Source organism: Rhopilema esculentum, chromosome 11 (assembly GCF_057945365.1).
Source record: "Rhopilema esculentum isolate cy_ngs chromosome 11, ASM5794536v1, whole genome shotgun sequence".
NCBI lineage: Eukaryota > Metazoa > Cnidaria > Scyphozoa > Rhizostomeae > Rhizostomatidae > Rhopilema > Rhopilema esculentum.
The window spans coordinates 17,037,882-17,051,471 of NC_142825.1; positions in this window are offsets into that span (position 1 = coordinate 17,037,882).

Consider the following 13,590-nt stretch of genomic DNA (forward strand, 5'->3'; position numbering starts at 1 on the left):
CTGGTGGTAGAAGCTACTCGCCAGGCTGTTGGATATGAGAGCAGTCAATGTGCCCCACTATTATGCTGGCTGGAGGAGTGTGTTTTTCAGACCTCTTTCTGAGAGGGGTGGAAGACGGTTGCTTTTTCTTTGGTATCTTGTAACCAGAGAGGCCGTGCCTGGTGTTCTCGGGAGTGCATTGGCCACATTCAATAAGTTCATCCTCACTGGTGGTTTCCAGCACCATGTCAAGAAGTTTTTTTGTGTTATCTGTGCAAGTATAGGTATAACAATGTTGTGAGATATGTTGTGTGATATTATTCAGAAATATATACACACTTATGAATATTTGTATAGAGGTTTCACCATTTTGATGATATGTATACAAAACTTTTTGTTCGCGATAATTTTTTGGACAACCGAACCTGTGTAGTCGTGCCTGTACCCTAAAGGTGGGTCGTGTGATTTTCATAGGTTGCACGATGAACCGATGTCATAAATATGTAGATACAAAGATTTGCAGATACATATTTTTTTATGTGTAAATTACGTCTGCTTTATATGTACATGTATATATGTGCACCGACAGGTGTATGCTTTGCGGATTCTGGTATATATTGATATAAATATGATTTTTGGCTATATATGTAACGAGTATCATATGAAATACTGACATAGAGTGCTAAACCATGTGAGGAGAACGAGCATTATAGGTGTGGATAATTTGTAATTTGTAAAGTAGAAATGTAGTACCTTTCTTGGTGATGGATGAATCACGTGTGTTTTCTTTGTCTTTTGGAATGTAGTTGCTGGCCATTATAACGTGCTGATTTTGCAGATAGTCTTGTATTATATTAGCAAGCGCAGGCTTGGTTTCGAGCGAGAGTGAAGCTCAGGGGCTGTTGTATGCCTGTTTGTGGAGCATATGATTGATGGATCTTGTGGTTATCGTCATATAAGGCATCCACAGTGATGATGTACGAACGGCAAACATGACCGACAAGGCCCTGCAGTAGACAAGCCTGAAGCATTCTTCCGCAGAGATCTTGGGGCACACTATTCTAACAACAACCTGGATCCAAGATCTTCTAAAGTCACAAGATTTTGTGAGAGGGCCAAGTGTGATCTGGTTGAGGTTGGTATTACACTGATTTTTGTTAGTTTTGACAAGCTGTGCTTGTCCTTTTTTATGGTTTCAAACAAACAAGATAGAAAGTAATTACGTACTTTGGCAGGGTAATATAATATTTTCTATTCATCCGAAGGACATACCTTGGTATTTTCAAGTAAAGGCATGGCAGAGAGTATGTAAATGTCATTTTAGGTTCCAAAAATAACTCAGCTTGTATTCGGTTAAATGTTGTATTCAGCTTGTATATAAATGTTAAAGGTATTCATGTTTCCCATTGTAATCTTGTCATTCACACCTTCCATTGCCTACAACACCCTTGTCGCCTCCACTAGTTTTATGTCTATACACCTAGTTTTGTAAAGAATTAGTTTTCATTTCGCTGGAGAAAAGACGTAACAGAAAAACCAAGCTGGTTTGTTTTCTGTGAGTCGATAGCCTAAGGCACAGTAAACATGGCTTGGTGAGATCGTTCATTTACAATCTTCTTAATTAATAGTTCGAATTTCATGCACGGCCACAATATGATCTATTAAATCTACTCCAGAAATGAGATCTGCTATGATCTTGAACTGGATGGGGCTCAAAATCCAGATCATGTGTCTGTTGAGAAGCTAGGATATCATGGAGCTGATGCTGTTATGAGAATTTGTATCATTGAGCTGATGTTGTTATGAGACTTTGTCATCATTTGCCAAAGAACCAAAATCACAAGCTGTTCTTTGTAAAATTCTTTAATTACCTGGAGTTATTGGTAAAGTTGAATGAGAAAAAGATCTGGGCATTTGGCACATTGTGAGCAAATAGGATCCGTGAATGCAAGTTGAAATCAGAGAAAGATCTTGAAATAAAAGGCAGAGATTCACATGGTGGAGCAATGGATTTCAACTCAGGTGTTACTGTTGTAAGATGGTATGATAACAGAGCAGTGCATTTGGCATTGATTTATGCGTTCATTGCCTCTCTTGATAATGTCAGACGTTTCTCCAAGTCTGACAAGGATACGCCAAGGATAAGAGGGGAGATTTGATGATTGTGTTATTGTTAACCGTTTAAACAGAATAACAAGAATAGACTTTATGCTTGTGCATAGTTGTTTACAACAGTTTTTATTTGTTCTTTGAAGTTCTCTTTTTGCTAGGCCATATTTTAAGGAAACATAAAATTTTGGCGCAGTTGACAGTTTTTCTTTCGAAAATGTCTGATGATGATAGTCCTGCACAGCCTGGACAAGCTTCTCAGCCACGGAGAGAGCAATACATTGAAAATCCAGGGGAATACGACGAACAAGAGAACTTTGACAGCTATGTGACGCGCGTTAAACTTTTTTGGAGAGTGAACAAAGTCGCTGAGAGGGAGAAAACGGACCAATTCTTGCTTTTCGTCAGATGTAATGCTTCCGAGAAGTTGATCATCCTCTGTTCGCCAGAGGAACCAGAAGGAAAATGATTAGAGGAGCTCCTAGACGTCTTGAGGAAGTACTACAAACCAAAACCTTTGGTTATGGCCGAACGCTTTAAGTTTTATAACAGAAAGCAGATGCCAAGTGAGTCCATAGCTGAATATGAAGCAGAACTGAGAAGATTAGCAAAAACATGCGATTTTACAGCTTCTACAGATGCAGCCTTGACACCATTACTTCAGTCGCTTAGGGATCAGTTTGTTTTTGGCTTGAATAACGAAGCATGGCAACGCCGATCATTGCAAGAAATTGGAGTTTTGACCGTCACGAGAGCCATCGAAATAATGAAAGCTGCCAGAGCTGCACAGAAAGATGCTCATCAATTAAACACTTTTGCAGCGAGAGGGTCTATCAATGTTCACACACTGAGGCCGGGAAGAAAGAAAGCGAAAGCTCAAAAGAATGAAGTTTCTAAAGAAAGACGAAATCTTTCGAGTGCAACTAAATAAGTGAAATGCTATAATTGTGGTACCAGGGACATTTTGCAAGAAACTGCAGGGCCTCTTGTGTCCCTCATAAGTTCTCGCAGAACCATGTCAAGCATATTTCAGAAGAAACCTTGGATTTTGAAACATTATCTGTTGACTCAAAAGAAACAAATCATGTTGCTGAAAGTTTGAAACCATTTCCAATAGATGAATATTTAATTAACGGACACCCAGTTACTTTGGAAGTTGACACTGGCTCTGTTGTTACACTTGGTCATATTATTTCACGTGAAGGTATTCATCCATCTCCAAAGAAAAAAGAAGCCATAAAGAAATTCCTGAGCCCAAAAATGTCACTGAGCTGAGGAGTTTTTTAGCAATGGTTGTCTATTTTGCCAAATTCTTGCCTCAGTTATCTGCGCGTGCAGGTCCTTTAAATGAGCTGTTGAAGAAAGGTATGACATGGAACTGGACTGCCAAAAGATCTGTTGCTTTTAATGGTTCAAAAGATGATCTGATGTCTAAGTCAGTACTAGTGCATTTCGAACCTAGCCTGCCTTTAGGACTTGCCTGTGATGCAAGTGGTTCTGGAATTGGTGCAGTGTTGTTTCATGTTTTGCCAAGTGGAGAGGAACGCCCTATAGCCTATGCGTCAAAGTCGTTAACACCCGCAGAGAAGAATTATTGGCAAATAGAGAGATAAGGATTAAGCATTGTGTTTGGCGTGAAGAAATTTCATCAATTTTTATGGGACATACCTTTCAGTTAGTTACCGATCATAAGCCACTTGTAACAATTTTTGGATCGAAGAAAGGTATTCCAACTATAATTGCAAGTGGATTGCAAAGATGGTCGATCATATTGTCTGCATATACTTATGAAATTGTTTATAAGCCAACTGCCAAACATTGAAACGCTGATGGTTTGTTATTTGTTTTTCGAAGTTGAGTGTTATGTCGCATTGTTTTTCATGTCTCGTTTTGCTAGGCCATGTTTTAAGGAAACATAACATTGATAATGTCAGACGTTTCTCCAAGTCTAAAAGACAATTTGCTAATGTCCCAAGACCACTTGTTGTTCAACTATATAATGCAGATATTTGAAGAGTTAATCGTTTTGACATGTTTGGAGCATTGTACTCTTTAGATCACAAGAGCCAAAGATGGTACATGAAGATATTCTTCTGGATTCTTGCAACTTCTCCTATTAATGGATGGCTAATTTACAGAAGACACTGCAAACATTTTGGTGTGCCAAAAAAGGAACAGATGCCACTTCTCCTATTCATTTCTCAAATAGCAGATGCAGCCAGATGCATCTTCAAATGCATTGATACCCCCAAGAAGTCGTAGGAGAGGAAGACCATCTCTGGAAAGGAGCTTAGAAGTGACACGAGTGAGTAAGAGTTGTTTTTTCATCATAATTAATATTCTTCATTCATACTAGGTTTCATGTGAAAGACCCCAAGCTGTGGAGCCGTAGCAAAAAAATGAGGAGAAAATGGAATAGTAAAGATTTTTTAAAATATCAAGGGGAAGGAAATGTCGGATCTTAATGATACCAGATGTTCTTGAAAGTTTCTTAGCTAGTTCTGAAATATGATATTTCCAGGAAAGATGTTCATCCATCAGTAGGCCTAGGAACTTAACATAGCCAGATCTAGAGACAGGCTTCTTACCAAATTTTATAGTTATGTTTTCAACAAATTTCTTTCTTGGTGAACAGAATATGACAAAATTTATTTTCTCAATGTTAAGCGCTAGTTTCTTTATTTCAAGCCACGACTATACTTTCAGCAAGTCTCTATGAATTCTTTAAGTTAGTTTGTTTAAGTTATCAGATTCATAATATATATTTAAACAATCTTTTGGTGGTACAAGACTTGTAAATGGCTTTGAAAAAAGCAAACATTTAGTAAACTAAAGCTTTTTGTCTGACACTCTTCAGAGTTTAAAACGTCAGAACATAGATCAAAAACTCTACGCTAAGAAATATATACCCAGTTGTGGATCGAAATAGGCCAATCAGAAACACGAGCACATGACTGTAAAGGTTATATGCAGTGTCTATCAACAAGTTGGTTTAAAATCATCTAAAAATTTTCCGAAATTATTGTCAACAGTGAGATTATCACTTTCCAGATGGTCAAAATTCATATTTTGGTAGTCATTTAGGAATTTTGTATTGTCAAAGTTTTTCTAATCGTAAATAAAATATGAGGTGTTATTGTAAGTAGGTGCAGAATTTTGAAAAATGGAGAACTGGGGGAAGTGGTCTGAAATTTGGATCAGAATATTTGCACTTGTGACCCTATTATTAAAACCATTTGAAAATTTGTTGTCTATTAATGTTGCTGTTGATTCAGTTACTCTTGTTGGTTGTAGAATAAGTTGCTGAAATTGATTAGAGAACATGTTATTTGCAAAGTCACCAGTGAGGGTATGATTCTCATAGTTGAGCAGGTTTATGTTGAAATCACCCATTATAAATGTTAACTTATTTTAATTTGCAATATTTAGCATAACCTCTTGCATGTGATCATTGAAAAGAGCGATATCAGTGCTTGGATGGCAGTATGCACAGCAACATAGTATATTTTTTGACTTAGCATTCTCTATTTCAATCCATACAGTCTCAAAGTTCTGAGTTTTAGCATAAAGGTCAAGCCGCTTATTTGTTGTAAGGTCTGATTTCACATAAACACCTACACCACCAGCAGAAGTAAGAGCAGGTGTGTGATGAAATTTGTATCCGGGAATGTCAGTATTTGATAGGAGAGGTGGATCTACAGATATCTTGGTTTCTGACAGGCCTATCAGCTGAAAGTCAATGCCGATATTTCCTAGCAGTGTATATAGTTCATCAAAATGAAGTGGAAGACTTCTGATATTCATATGAAAGAGTGAGAGATCTTTTGATGAGATTTCAATAGCCTTCAGTTTATCAAGGTTATGATAGCTGGAATCAATGTCAGGCTCAAAATTCTCATCAATGTCATAATCAGATAGGTTTGGAAGGTTTTGGATTTTAGAAAGAATTTCTAAATTTGGAATTGAGTCAACTATTGATGGTAGATCTAAATTCCTAGTTCCAAGCAGAACTTCGTCAGAGACAAAGGTGTACGGGAAATTCTTTGTATAACTTTTTACTGTGCAGAAAAGGCAAGTCCAGTTGACAAAGAGGGTTTCATCCTTGAGAGCTTCATAATGTTGAGTTGAGATATCATTACATTTAATATGAATCTTGTGATTGCATTGACTACAGCACAAGTATTTTTGGTTCTTATGAACCCTTTTAAGACAAATGGTGCAAATAGTGCTGGAATCTAGGAAAGAGATTGAACTTGCATTCTGTACTCTGTCTATAAAATGGTTGGTTTTGTCTTTGATAGAGGCTATCTGGTTTAAAGAAAACTTAAATCAGATACAAATGTATAACTAGAAGTGTCGCAAAAGCAAATGTTATACGACAAAATGGTGACAATTGAAGTCCTTTTCACTGTAGGTATACTTTTTGAAACCTGAGCCATTGTTAATAAGCAAGGTTTCAGGGTAGGACAGCTTTATTTTCCATGACCTATTGTGAATCATAAAGAATCTGCAGATCTTAAGGAGCTTTTTCCTTCTGATCATGGTTTGAGCAGAAAACAGCTGCTCAACTTTAATTGTTCACTTGACTTTGTTTGTTGTTTGGAACTTTGTGTCCATGATTCTTTTTGACTGAGATAAGACTCTGTTTGAATCCTGCCATGTTTGAAACTCAGCATAAATAGGTCTCGGGGCAGTGACAGAAGAATCTTTTCGATTTACTCTATGGGCTCTATCTATGATGATCTCTTTTAATTCACATTTAGTGAGATGCTTAGAAATCAATTCCTTTGACTGCTCCCAGCTTTCACTTTTTGATTTTGGTTCCGGGAAGCCATGGAAGACAAGGGTCCTTCTTATGGTTCTATTTCTAGGATCTTCGATTTCCTCTTGAAGGCCTTTGATAAGACCTTGTTTTTTAGCACCTCTTCTTCCAACTTGTTGATTTTATTAGAATTTGTTTGTGAAATTGATTCTACAATGTCTGACTTTATCACAAGTGAGATCATTATTTGAATGCAGTTTCCCAATATTTTTTTCGGCAACTTCTAGTCTTTTGCATAAATTATTTTGTAGCTCATTAAACCTTTCATCAATCTTGGTTTCAATGACATTTTTTAGATCCTTGTGGAGTTGATTCACCCAAGCGGGCTGCTCCTGTTGCATCAGATCAATAGACTCACCTGCATCCAGCCTAGGCATGCTAGACCTATTTACAGACTCAGCTTCAGAAGTTTTCTAGGAATCTTCGAATTCCTTGCTTCCCAAATCAGCAGTTTTTTTTCTACCCGTGTTTATTTTATTCATAGCTTAAATTTCACATTGTAATCTCTATGATGTTAAAATATAATTTAAACTAGTTTCACCCAGTCGAATAAGCAACCTCACGCCATTCCAACAACAACAACTCGGATTGAGTCTAATGACAAGAATGGATTGAGCAGAATGAGATACAAAAACCTATCACAAACACTTTCTTGGGTCATTCATCAATGGAAGCCAAGGGTTGCCTTTGAGAGATTTCTAAAAGTCTGTGGAATATTTTAAGTGGAACCATATTACGTTTAAATTATTTTTGTCAATTGGCTTTTTTGTTTTTGCCAAATTAGCTCCTAGAATCTATCATATCAAAGAGATTATTCATCATACTAGTTGTCAGAGTTATTCAAAGTTACTAGTTGACTTGCTACCTTTGATGTGATTCAATATCAAATATTTTATCAAAGTATTAGCCGCTGACACAGTGACTCAGTAAAGCACGCTGTAGTGGACAAAAGGTTGTTGAAAAAATATTTGTATGTTCAGATCCAATTTGTACAGGTTGAGCTTCATGTTTGATGTTTGAGTTTTGTATTTGGTGTCCGAGATTTGAACTTTTTGTCTGAGATTTCAATTTGTTGTCCGAGATTTGTATTTAGTGTCCAGGAATTAAATTTATTGTCCCAGATTTGTTTTTAGTGTCCGAGATTAAATTTGTTGTCCAAGATTTGTATTTTGTATCCGAGATTTAATTTGTTGTCCTAGATTGGAAGTTGTTGTCCAAGATTTAAATTTGTTTTCCAAGGTTTGTATTTACTGTCCAAAATCAAATTTGTTGTCTGAAATTTGTATTTAGTATTTGCAATTAGCATTGCGCACAAGATTTGTGCCAACCACACAGTGGTTTTAGAGTTGTAAGATGGCTGATAACATTAGTCAGCCTATATTATCGACAATAGTTGACCAGATTGGCGAGCTGTCTTCCAGTTTCATAACAGGAAACTGTCAGACTCTTCAAGTGGCACCATCTCCCCAGCAATAGAGAGTTCAAGAAATCTGAATCGTAAACTCTCCAATGCTTGAATGGCAACAGAGCTACAAAATTCTTTGAAGTCGAGCCCCCAACACTAAATGAGTATTTCTTGTAGATCTAATTGATTCAAAAGACTTGAGAACCCGGAAGATGGAGCCACTTGGCACTAGATGCTCACATACCATAAACAGTTTTTTTAAAAATTATTACATTGATAAAGTTCTTATGGTATCCCTGTAACACCACACTAAATATTGCTACACGTATTGCATTGACAAACTTTCTTTATTATTGTTTCATATTCTGTTTAATAGCCACCCCTGTTTTTATATGCTGTCTTGTTGATAGCTGCTCAAAATAAAGCTAAGAGAGGAATATAATCTACTCCTGAATGTAAGTTGTACTTCTGTTAAAAAAAACCAAATTGCACTGTCAGGCCAACATGCAGGAATTCGGTACATTCCAAAAGAAATCGGTACATAGCTTTTTGATGAAATCCTCTCGCATTTTGAATAATAGCTACAGTGAATATTGCTTATAATCTAATCATCAGTAGCTGGGTCATTAATATGGCAAATATCCAAACTTGAGATGAAATGGCATTATGTCATTTCTCAACTGGAAAGGATATGTGCCATCTTCATAAATAGTTGCCGTAAAATGTCTATGTGCAGCAGCTTTTGATAGAAAAAATAAATTAAGTGTTCAATTAAAGTGCATATGACAGGACAATTTTTATTCGCCCCCAAGACGTAATCGAGTATGCTGATCACGAAAATCACCATAAAATTTTTGAAAAACAAACACTTTCGACTTTTTGCTTCAAATTCTGTCACAAGGGATTGGGTCGAGTTTGACAGGAAGTGATGTAAAGTGGTTGTGTTAGTGAAAAATTTAGATTGCTAACTAACAAGAATTTATACGACGGAGTTTTACTTGCAAGTTTGTGAACATGTCTCACGTCAAATATTCAAGCTCGAGGGCATCAACTTTTGACGAAAGTGTAGGAGAATAGCTTTTAGGTGCTGCTGATGGGCTATTTTTGCCTTGCAAGAACGAACCAGTCTTTTTTCTGCGGATAATTCAGACGCCGAACTATGGCTCGAAGCTTTCATGACCGGGTAGAGGACGAAGATGGAATACAAAAATCCCAACTGTGTGATCGATGGCGAGGAATTATTACTTTGAGTCAATGGTGAGTGAAATAACTTGTCATTGTGTTTTTTAGTGTTATAAATTCAGTATTCCCTGTACATCTCTTCTGTTTTCTAGGCCACCATTCCCTGATCATAGCAGCCTAGCTTATTGCATTGAATGGGCGAATGAAGAAGAAGTTAATCTGTCTAGAAATACAAATTCTGTTTGGCACCTTAAATTCTTGGAATTAGTAAATTTAATATTTTATTTTCATTAAATATGGCAAAAATGAGTATACCTCCGTAGCACAGTGCTCAATACGTTAGCACGTAGAGCGTGATATATCATAGATTGAAGAAAGTAAAACTACATGGTTTATCTCTACAAGCCTGTTTCGTGAGTAACTCACTCTTCAGGAGATCTAATATATATATATATATATATATATATATGCAATGTGATGATCCTGCTGATTCTAAAGAATGTAAGAGAAACTCAAATCAACCATTATATTGAGTCATACAATGTTTTTGTTCAATAGGTATCTCTGTGCAATGGCATACAGTCTTGGTGCCTGTCTGAGACAAACGTAAAACTTCAATTCCAGAACTTCTGAGAGATTCAAAACCTTGTTCATGCCAAAGCAAATCCATCTGTGCAGAGCTTCCGTTTTCGCTGCTTGCCTGTGAAGAACGAGGAACACAAATTTCAATATTTAGATTTAACAACAAACATGATGCAAGACACAGAATAACTTTTTGGTCTTTGACCAAGGCTGACCAGGTCAAAGACCAATATTTCCTCTATACAGAAATATTTTTTTTAAAAATTTGAGTCCGTGATTTAATTGATCACTTTATCCCATCGAATATCACTTCCCTGCTTGTTAATATTTCTTGAGTTTCCAACCCCCTGCTTTTTGAGTTTCCAAAACCTTTTGCGCTTTTGTATAGAATATTGAAATAGTTCACATTTGTTTAAATTGTTTAAAAAAAAATTCAAAATTGAATATTTCGGTTATTTTTATGTATTAAAAACGGTGACATGGACCCACACACAGAGGGACAAGGAGTCCCTTTTTTCCATAAAGCGAGTGCCCCCGGTGTTGTCGAGTCACTACCAATAACGTCTCTCAGCTGTTACACAATAGAACATTGTTAGGAAGTTATAAAAAAATAATAGGAATCATATTACTCACCATGCTTTTTCATTCTTGCTTAGTTCTTTGTCTTGTTTTAGTTTGCGAACTGAAGGTAGAGCATCACGTCGAAAAAAGGTTTTAGTGTTTTCGGTGTGAAAAATCAGTCGGAAAAAGGTGATCTTGAATAAGATGATGGCTGGATATCTTTACGCTGCATTTTTAATAAGTAATAAAAAGCGGCGAACTTCTGTTGGGGCAGGTTTTCCAGGATGGCAGTTTATTTTTGAATAAGCTTTTCTTGCAAACTAACCTGGGTTGGCCATATGATAACATAGCGAGTTGCAAAATTATGACCATAGCCGGCTCACTTTATTTCAATTTTTATCAATTTTATAATGAACCAAAAAATTTTTCTAAATTACTTTCCAACCTTTGATGGCATTGCTTGAGTTATCTAAATAAAACTTTTTACAATTATGGATGAAAAAAATCTTTAGGGTGACAACAGTAGTGCCCGAATATAGTGAGACCATACAGAAGCCTTGTTCTATTCAACGGATACACAACCACTTTACGTCACATGGGTCACGTGACCACAGGCTCCACCGCGTTTTTCTTGTGACACATTTTAGCTCGAGTGGATCTACATCGAGCTAAATTTTTGGGGAAAGTAAGTCGCAAATGAAAAAGCTAAGTTCACCATCGTTACCAGCGATGTTTCTTTGATGATTTAAGCGAATAAAAATTTTCGTGTCATATGCACTTTAAGGGTGTTGCTTCAATTGATAATTGCAAACTCAAATTAGTACAGAAAAACAACAGGGAATCCTTGGATAAATTGTTGAGAAGGTAATGCAGAGGTACTACAGATTATTTAAAACCATTTTAGATATAAAACAGTTATAATACTATCAGGTTCTTATTTGATTGACAAATATAACGTAACTACAGTTCACAGTAAAATATGATTAACTGCAAAATCAGACTTTATTTAAAAAGTAAAAGTATAGTTAAAAAGTACAGCTGTAAACACTGTTTAAAGGCTAACAAGAAAGTCTGTAAGACTTTACCACATCGGGATCACAATTTTTGCTTTGGAATTAAAGAAAAAAATTGAATGCTCTTTCTAAGGGAAGGACAATTGCCTAAAATAAAGCATAGGGCATGATGCACTTAAGTTGCAACTTAAAATCTACAAATCAAAGAGTGTACATTTGGCATTAACCACTCTATGACAGACCAGTGGCAATAAACAGTTATTATATATGCTCTAATGTGTTTGTGAAGAAGTTGGAATCAGTTTTTGTAAATTCAACAGTTTTATTAGGGTAGTCTTATTCAAAAGTTGATAGCAAAAAGGGGAGCTTGTTTAAATTATTTATGTATTTGCTGTTATGACTGTTAACATATTAAGATTTATCCAACAATTTATTAACAACATCAAGCAGCAGCTGGTTCTGATGTTGCATTTGCCCTTGCTGCTGCTGAAACATTGCCATCATTTCCGTGTCTTTCTTTACCCTTGCCTCAATTTTTTCTTCATTTCTAGCTCTTGTTGCTCAATTTCGCACTCTCTCTCCATTACCTTTATTCTTTCTTCTTTTCTTTTTCTTTTATCTCAATATCTCTTCTTCTTAATTCAAACTTTTCGCTTTTTAGTTCCGTCTGTCTCTCAACCTTTCCGCTCATATAATGCATCAATTCAGTATCCTTGTCCCAATCAGTCTTTTTTCTTTCTTTCCTCTTTCCTGACCTTTCTTTCCTCTGGCCAACCTTTCCATGGATGGCTTTCAGATCGATTCTCCAGTTTCCTTCTCCTTTTCAACTACTTTCCCTTCAAACCTTAACATAACAGCTTGTGCCTCAGTGCACCTTTCAATAATGTCTTGAACTGCTTGCTCCAGTCCAGTGGGTTCTGGTGGACTGATACCACTAGCAGACTCTTCCTCTGCCATCTTTCTTTTGAAATTCCTCTCCAACTTCAAAAAACAGTCCCGAGCTTCCCTTCGGTCTACCATAAAATGTGGTTGGCCGATTTTATTTGAATTAGTGACCACCTTATCCCAACTGTGACCATGCTCCCAAGTATGCATTTTAAACTGGTAAGGCTCCTCGACAAGGATTTCTCTACAGAGCAGTGTGTCATGCTCAAGGGTCCATGTCATTTTTGGCCCAATTAATAGAATATTGAAATAGAATAAAAATCAATAAGGAAACATATCAAGAATACATTCTTATTCAAAGCTAATTTACCCTGAAATCTTAACAAGCAATCTGTACAATGATTTGATTTTAAAACTAAAACCACTCTTCATAGTAGTTATAGAATTTTATCATGACATAAAATAATTCTGCTGAGGCTGTAAGCCTTTTACAGTTCAATTCTATTCTGAGTTTTACTTGTAATTATAAAAAAGATCTTGGTTTGGCTGAAGGGATAAGCTGAAAACACGAGCTCTAAAGCCTGGTTTCCATATAGCCGTAAGGTGCCGGTACCACTTGCCTGTACCGTCGGTAACGGTATGCCTCAGCCATTTCAATTTATATGGAAACGTTTTTTCTAAGTGTTGCCGGCAGTCTCAGCCATGGTAATTGAGGTGCCGGAACGACCTTGAAAAGTTGAATTATTTCAACTTTTTCCGATCCTTACGACATGGCACCGGCAGCCGCTACCATGAAATTTCATATGGAAACGCATACCTTGCCGGTAACTATGCCGGTAACTATGTAAAGTTGCGTGCGCTTTTTCAATTCGGCAAATTATTTTTCGAAAATGGCTGCCGCTGTGAATAAAAAATTCCTATTGAAAAGCCTACTTCTTGTATTTCTTGGGTATATGCGATTACGACGTGCTAACCAAAGAATGAAAAGGAAGCACAAATTCTGGGTGAGGAAAATATTCCAGCGCGATTGAACTTTGGTCAATTTCACACAT